The sequence below is a fragment of the Oncorhynchus masou genome, unplaced genomic scaffold (genome assembly GCF_036934945.1).
Source record: "Oncorhynchus masou masou isolate Uvic2021 unplaced genomic scaffold, UVic_Omas_1.1 unplaced_scaffold_2660, whole genome shotgun sequence".
Lineage (NCBI taxonomy): Eukaryota > Metazoa > Chordata > Actinopteri > Salmoniformes > Salmonidae > Oncorhynchus > Oncorhynchus masou.
In genome coordinates, this window is record NW_027009095.1 from 46,683 (window position 1) to 55,695 (window position 9,013).

Below are 9,013 nucleotides of genomic sequence, written 5' to 3' on the forward strand. Positions count from 1 at the left end.
TGGGCATTACATGTATTTTACTGTCCATGTGCACGTGACATTAAAAACCTCTAGATTTATGGAACCCAAAGAGACTCTGTAACCAACAGCAGAGGGCATTAGGATGCTGTAGCCATTACGTTGGTTGACCCAAAGAGACTGTAACCCACAGCAGATGGCGTTGGGGTGCTGTAGCCTAGCCGTTACGTTGGCTGACCCAAAGAGACTGTAACCTACAGCAGAGGGCATTAGGGTGCTGTAGCCTAGCGTTGGCTGACCCAAAGAGACTCTGTAACCCACAGCAGAGGGCGTTAGGGTGCTGTTGTTACGTTGGCTGACCCAAAGAGACTCTGTAACCAACAGCAGAGGGAGGGTGCTGTTAGTTGGTGCTGTAACCCACAGCAGAGGGCGTTAGGGTGCTGTAGTTAGCCGTTTTTGGCTGACCCAAAGAGACTCTGTAACCAACAGCAGAGGGCGTTAGGGTGCCAGCCGTTGGCTGACAAAGAGACTCTGTAATCAACAGCAGAGGGCGTTGGGGTGCTGTAGCCTAGCCGTTACGTTGGCTGACCCAAAGAGACTCTGTAACCCACAGCAGAGGGCGTTAGGGTGCTGTAGCCTAGCCGTTGGCTGACCCAAAGAGACTCTGTAATCAACAGCAGAGGGCGTTAGGGTGCTGTAGCCTAGCCGTTACTTTGGCTGTAACCAACAGCAAAGGGTGCTGAGACTCTGGCTAACTGTAACCAACAGCAGAGGGCATTAGGGTGCTGTAGCCTAGCCGTTACGTTGGCTGACCCAAAGAGACTCTGTAACCAACAGCAGAGGCGTTAGGGTGCTGTAGCCTAGCCGTTGGCTGACCCAAAGAGACTCTGTAATCAACAGCAGAGGGTGTTAGGGTGTAGCCGTTGGCTGACCCAAAGAGACTCTGTAACCAACAGCAGAGGGCGTTAGGGTGCTGTAGCCCAGCCGTTGGCTGACCCAAAGAGACTCTGTAACCAACAGCAGAGGGCGTTAGGGTGCTGTAGAGCCGTTACGTTGGCTGACCCAAAGAGACTCTGTAACCCACAGCAGAGGGCGTTAGGGTGCTGTAGCCTAGCCGTTACGGCTGACCCAAAGAGACTCTGTAACCAACAGCAGAGGGCGTTAGGGTGCTGTAGCCTAGCCGTTACGTTGACTGACCCAAAGAGACTCTGTAACCCACAGCAGAGGGTGTTAGGGTGATGTAGCCTAGCCGTTACGTTGTGTGTGTCCAGTATGGCATCCTATTCCCTATATAGTGGACTACTTTTGACCAGGATGCCATTCAGGATGCTCACTAGCAAAGCCTGTAGCTTATTAGAACTGTCACTTACCGTGCCAGTGGCTTTTACCAGAGATAGATAGAAGCCCTAAGCCTACAAGATTTGGAACCTTTTCTGTTTTAGGCTTTCCATGCTACATACTATCATTACCACGACAACACGGCTGCCGCAAGGCATATCATGTTAAAAAGCAAACAATCTGTCATTTTAGATACAAGCAAAATAAACCTTCCAAACAGTTTAATATAGAAATGTTTCTGCCTTCATGTTTGCATGCAACAAAGCCTTCTACAGACACCTCAATATTATATCGGTCCAAACAGTTTAATCTATAATCTATATTTTATTTCATTGAGTTTTGTGTGAGAATTGTGTTTAAGAGACATGCAACCAAGCCCTCCTCTGTATCAGGACATAGGATGATAATATAATAGACTTATACAGGAGTACACGATTGGTCACAGTAAAGCCACAAATACCAATCCCCCCTATCAGTTTCCCTAAATGGGTAATTCCAAGGTTAGAGCACCATAGGGATTAAGAGGCAGCAGATTAGTCCAATCAAGGACAAGGGGTTGTCTCACTGTTCAGGTGTTGGGAGATAAAACACGCAAAGAGCAAAGAAGTCTCTGAAATATATAACTTTAGTATGAGGTACAGATCCTACCATTAATTCATATACTGTATATTCTGCCATATAATCATACTGATATTGCACTCCCTGTTAAAAACTCTCAAAATGTGTTACAACAACCCCATAACAAAACTACTGATATCATAGAACCACACCAAAAAAATACAGTACTCGTTTGTGACACCAATAATAAATTCAATTTCACCATCATAACATTCACCATAGAAATATGCCACACGAACGTTATATCTCAAATAGTGACAGCAGAGATTAGCTTAATAATAAAGTGCTTGATCACAACAACTCTGGTGGACCGAACACAAAGCTGAGAGTCTTAGAAAAAACACTTGTTTACGTGTCCCAACACATCTAATAGAGTCATAAGCATCATCAATAGGAGCAACTCTTAGTGTTCCGCATCCCAAATGGCACCCCATTCCCCACACAGCGCACTACTTTAGAACCCTTTGGATCCTGGTCCAAATTAGCGCACTAAATAGGAAATAGAATGCCATTTGAGACTCGTCACACAGAGTCTGTAGAGAACATGAGTGGGCAGGCGAGGTTAGTGAGCACGGTGGATGGATGGAATTTACATACATACTGAATGCCTCCAGAATGGAGACCTATTCCTTATAATGCAGTGCTTCAACCAGAACCAGAACCATACGGCTCTGGCCAACAGTAGTGCACTTTATAGGCAATAGAGTTCTCTTTGGGACGTGACCACTGTTCTCCTGTACCTGGTGTGTCATATAGGCTTCCCCTCCCCCCTTTTTAAAACAACAAAACAGAAAAGCTAAAAATATTTAACAGAAAAACAGAAGTCTGTATCTCTGTATCCCAAATGGAACTCTATTCCTATGTAGTGCACTACTTTTGACCAGAGCCGGTGCCATTAGGACCAGCCGATAACTGTTCACTGAGCGAGCTTGACGTTCATCATCATCAATGGGGATATATTCCAATCTGCATGGGTTAAGACGGGGCAGGCAATGTCTTTGGAATGACATTTCTTGTGAGCACTGATCTCAAATCAGTTTTTCCCTTTTCCTCTCAATGACCAAAGTGTATAAAAAAAGTTAGTGTGAGCTGATCCTAGATCTGTGGCTATGGGTAAATTCCTTGTTGCAGTGCTTTGTACAGTCAATGGTGAGGTGAGGTAGAGGCATTGATGGGGTTATGAGTGACATTGGAAACATTCCGGAGCATTCCGGCACCATAATATGCCGTGTTGCCGTGGAGACCGGTTCCAAGGTTCTCCTCTCACCACAGCTGTCTCCCTGTGTAGTTCACCGGAGCGGTAGGCATCTGTTACAGACAGACAAGTGGTTAGGGTGTGTGTGTGTGTATGTGTGTATGTGTTAAATCAAATCAAATGTTATTTGTCACATGAATACAACAGGTGTAGACTTTACCATGAAATGTTTACTTATGTTCCCTTTCCCAACAATGCAGTTAAAAAGTAAGAACATTTGCAAATAGATAAAAAGAAAATAGTAAGACAATAAAATAACAGCAACGATGCTGTATACAGTGGGGCAAAAAGTATTTAGTCAACCACCAATTGTGCAAGTTCTCCCACTTAAAAAGATGAGAGAGGCCTGTACTTTTCATCATAGGTACACTTCAACTATGACAGACAAAATGAGAAGAAAAAAAAAAAAACAGAAAATCACATTGTAGGATTTTTAATGAATTTATTTGCAAATTATGGTGGAAAATACGTATTTGGTCACCTACAAATAAGCAAGATTTCTTTCTCACAGACCTGTAACTTCTTCTTTAAGAGGCTCCTCTGTCCTCCACTCGTTACCTGTATTAATGGCACCTGTTTGAACTTGTTATCAGTATAAAAGACACCTGTCCACAACCTCAAACAGTCACACTCCAAACTCCACTATGGCCAAGACCAAAGAGCTGTCAAAGGACACCAGAAACAAAATTGTAGACCTGCATCAGGCTGGGAAGACTAAATCCCAGAACCACACGGGGGGACCTAGTGAATGACCTGCAGAGAGCTGGGACCAAAGTAACAAAGCCTACCATCAGTAACACACTACGCCGCCAAGGACTCAAATCCTGCAGTGCCAGACGTGTCCCCCTGCTTAAGCCAGTACAGGCCTGTCTGAAGTTTGCTAGAGAGCATTTGGATGATCCAGAAGAAGATTGGGAGAATGTCATATGGTCAGATGAAACCAAGATAAAACCTTTTGGTAAAAACTCAACTCGTCGTGTTTGGAGGACAAAGAATACTGAGTTGCATCCAAAGAACACCATACCTACTGTGAAGCATGGGGGTGGAAACATCATGCTTTGGGGCTGTTTTTCTGCAAATGGACCAGGACGACTGATCCGTGTAAAGGAAAGAATGAATGGGGCCATGTATCGTGAGATTTTGAGTGAATACCTCCTTCCATCAGCTATGGCATTGAAGATGAAACGTGGCTGGGTCTTTCAGCATGACAATGATCCCAAACACACTGCCCGGGCAACGAAGGAGTGGCTTCGTAAGAAGCATTTCAAGGTCCTGGAGTGGCCTAGCCAGTCTCCAGATCTCAACCCCATAGATCTTTGGAGGGAGTTGAAAGTCCATGTTGCCCAGCAACAGCCCCAAAACATCACTGCTCTGGAGGAGAGCTGCATGGAGGAATGGGCCAAAATACCAGCAACAGTGTGTGAAAACCTTGTGAAGACTTACAGAAAACGTTTGACCTCTGTCATTGCCAACAAAGGGTATATAACAAAGTATTGAGATAAACTTTTGTTATTGACCAAATACTTATTTTCCACCATAATTTGCAAATAAATTCATTAAAAATCCTACAATGTGATTTTCTGGATTTTTTCTCATTTTGTCTGTCATAAATGAAGTGCACCTATGTTGAAAATTACAGACCTCTTTCATCTTTTTAAGTGGGAGAACTTGCACAATTGGTGGCTGACTAAATACTTTTTTTTGCCCCACTGTACAGGCTATATACAATGTGCACCGGTACCGAGTCAGTGTACTGGGGTAAGAGGTAGTTGAGTTAATATGTAATAATAAAATATTATAAACTGGGTGGTTTAAGCCCTGAATGCTGATTGGCTCACAGCCAGGGTATATCAGACCATATACCACAGGTATGACAAAACATGTATTTTTACTGCTCTAATTACATTGGTAACCAGTTTATAATAGCAATAAGGCACCTCTGGGGTTTGTGGTATATGGCCAATGTTTGCGCCGTTCCTAAGAACAGCCCTTAGCCGTGGTATATTGGCCATATACCACACTCCCCGGGCCTTATTGCTTAAATATAATATGAACATGTGTGTGTGTGTGTGTGTGAGAGATATGACACACTAACCGTTCCTCCGTTCATCACCAGGGCCATCTCAGTGGGCTGGTACATGTGGCCTCTGAAGGGGATCCCAGGACGCATCCCCCCATGTCCATTATGGTACGACCCACCTCTCAGTGCTGAGACTCGACCCAGGGAGAGAGCAAACACAAATCAAGGGGATGTTACTAGTTAATCGTTAGTTCGTTTTTTCTGTAGACAATCATTCTATTTAGACTTAAATCTTTTGCATGTACACAAACATTTGCAAACCCACACGTAGCCTTTCACACACACACACACACACACACACACACAGTGTACCTGCGCTGTGTTCCTCGATAGAGTAGGTCTGGTTATCTGCGCAGGGCCTGTGTGTGAGGGTGTGTGTGGGTAATGGCACCTCCTGTTGGAAGCAGGGCTGTAGGGGCTGGCTGGTGTGAAAGTAGTCCTGCTGGTTGGGGACCGGCGGGTCCCTCAGACACAGGTGGGCTTCTGGGATAGCGTGAAATAACAGGAGGATCCAACCTTGCGCCACCAAGGCAACTGCCAACACCGGCTCATCCCAGTCCTTTCGACGCCCTTCCCCGCCACCCAACCGCGCCCCCCTCAACGCTGCATCGCCATAGAGATAGAGCACAAGCCAGGAGACCCATAGCAACAGGGACGCCAGGCAGGACAGGAAGAGCCATACGGCATTGCACTTCCAACGCCGCTCGCACCCTCCGTCACTCCCCTCCTCTGCCTCGTCCTCTCCCCCTTCCCCTCCACACAGCACCACAGCCAGGGAGAGGCACAGCGCCGTCAGGAGCAGCCCCAGGGCGTAGCTGCAAACCAGGGCAAAGTCTACCGGTGGGTAGTCGCAGGCCCCGTGGCCCTCCCTCACCACTGTCAGCAGCAGCCACTCTCCAGAGATGATCCCCTGGACCAGGGCCAGGGCCATACCAAGCCCAGCCAGGGAGCTCCCTTTGGGGCTAGACTTTCCAGACACCAGCCTCTTCAACCGCACCGCCTGGGCCAGGAGGCAGGAGAAGCACAGGGCGAACAGGGGGCCCCAGAGGACCCGGCGGACCACACACAGGGCCTCGTTACGCCCACCAGGAAGACCAGGGACAGAGAGAAGAGAACCAAGAGGGAGGCCAGCAGGAGGAGAAGAGGACCCAGGCCGGAGCGCCGATCTGGGTCAAGGATAGAGTGGCGCTTGGCTAGGAGAACCACGGAGAGGACCAGGGAGGTGATGGCTCCACCACAGGCCACGGCCTCCAACACCACCCCCACACAGACTCCAGGTCACACAACGTCCGGTAGAAGGGGTCCACGTTCACACCGCAACCCAGAGGAGGGGGAGGGGCCAGGCCGGGGTTGATGATGTCATCCTGGGAGTGGCCGCAGCCAATCAGAGAGAGGAGAAAGAGAAGGACGGACTGAGGGCCATCTGAGATAGAGAGAAATTAAGAAGAAGAAGAGGGAGGGGAGAGAGAAGCAAAACGTTGTTACTGAATCATGTCAACAACACAGCACCAAAATGGCCTGTCTCTTGCTATCACTTGTTTAGTCATTGTATCATTCAGTGTTGGACCACAAGAGACAGTGGGATGAGTTTCTGCTAGAGGGAACTAACTGTTCCTGGTACATCTTTCATTTCACAAATATATCATTATTATGTAATGTCCTTTCTCAATCTCTAACTGCTTGGATGCTCATACACACACGCACGCACGCACGCGCACACACACACACACACGCACACATGCACACACACATACACAGCATGGCCCTCAGCAGCCCACTCAGCCTGTGCCAGCCAGGGCCACGGTTCCCATAGTAACTCGCAGCCAAGTGGGTTGGCCTACATAGCGCTGGGTTTTCACAACACAGGCTGAGTGACAAGTGCACGCACACACACAAACACACCGACACACACAGTTCAACATTGGAAGAAAGCACTTTTTTGAAAGTGTCATGGCCCGGGCGGGGCTACGATAGGGGCTATCAAAAAGTTATAATTAAGCTATCAGTCTTTACATCTGACACCAAAAACAACAATAATCCATACAACTACTGTGCATATTAATCCTTCAAATATTAATTTGTTCAATTATTGTGAACTGAACTCACCTTGAGAGATTAGTCGAATGTTCCGTTAGGTTACTTAATAACTGTCATGACTTCGGAAAAATAAAGAGGTCACATCTCTAGTCCCACATAGTCGATATCATAAACTCATAATTCATCTTGGGTCCATGTTGGTTCAACGACGTTTGTTCAGCAGACTCATTTAAGATCTTCTTCATTTACAAGCGACTACAAGGTGACCGTTATCTGACGTGTTGGCGAGCTGTGCGCACAGCAGATCGCACGCTCACCATAAATAACGGACTGTATAAAAGGTGAGTCACTCGTTGACTATTCCGTTTGTATTCCATCCGGTCTCCGGTGGCGCGAGCTGTGACGGTTATTGGGTCCGTTAAATTTCACTCCTGTCTGTGGAATCTCTCTGGTGCGTTTCCTTTATTTTCCCATGGTATCACGTTATATCACATCATTGTTTTGGCAATGCTACAGCGCGCTATGAGCACTCCAAGAAAGTGTCAGGGGCACGCTTGACTTCACTCCCCCACACAGCCAAATATAACAAACCTGACTAAAAGTTGCTTTTTTTCTATCTCTTTCTCTCTCTCTCTATCTCTTTCTCTCTCTCTCTCTCTTTCTCTATCTCTCTCTAAATCTGCGGGGGATGTAAACAGCAACTTGGTTGCAGCTGTCGGCTTGAGGCTCACAGGGATGCTGCAATGCTCCTTCCAAGCACTGCTCTCCTCTGCTCTCCCACTGTCAGAAGTGCATTTACACTGGTCTTCCTCCATGCAGAGGTCAACAGGTCAGTATCCAGAGATTCCTCAACTTCTCTCTCACTTTCACAATGCAATAATAAAGTATATAATCAGACCGGCCTTTAATGTTGGTTCCTTCCAACTGTAGCAGCTTTCAACGGTTTACATTTGACATGTGAGTCATTTAGCAGATGCTCTTATCCAGAGCGTTTTACAGGAGCAATTAGAGTTAAGTGACTTGCTCAAGGGCACATCGGCAGATTTGTCACCTAGTCATCTCTGGGATTCGAACCAACAACTTTTTGGTTACTGGTCCAATGCTCTTAACCGCTAGGCCACCTGCCACCCCCAAATACATTCATTTAATCAATCAACCGTTACAATCCCATATTAATAGTGGAATAATCCATCCCCACTTTCTTGTCCTCTTCCGACCGACTATCTCCTCCTGGCGGAAGGTTTCGAGGACAGGTTAAAACACAGGCTGGCCAAGCACAGCAAAAGTAGTGCACTATATAGGGAATAGGGTGCAGGGTAAAGCCTCTTAGCAGAAACCTATAAACAGAGACCTATATTCAATACAAGGTGAAACATCTTCAGAAGAATCAAATCAAAGGGGGAAACCAGAAGGCAGCTAGAGCAGATATGCTGAGAGGAGAGGAGGAGGAGGAGGAGGAGAGGAAGAGCGGAGGAGAAGAGTCCTGAACACAGCTGAGTGTCAGGTCCACGTAACCGCTGTCTCCTTAGTTTAGTGAGTGTCTCGGTCCAAAATGTCACCCTATTCCTTGTGTAGTGCACTACTTTAAACCAGAGTCCTATGGGCCCTAGTGCACTACATAGGGAATAGGGTGACATTTGGGGACGTCACGTAACAGAGAAAATCCATGACTCAGCCGCATGCTGCTTTCTCCTTATACTGACATGGGGGTAATCCCCACTCTGTGT

General features: G+C 46.8%; 1 pseudogene; it reads right to left on the reverse strand.

The window, feature by feature from the left end:
- Nucleotides 1-1,903: 1,903 nt before the first annotated feature.
- On the reverse strand, nucleotides 1,904-6,655 carry LOC135533790 (G-protein coupled receptor family C group 5 member B-like; annotated as a pseudogene).
- Nucleotides 6,656-9,013: the final 2,358 nt, after the last annotated feature.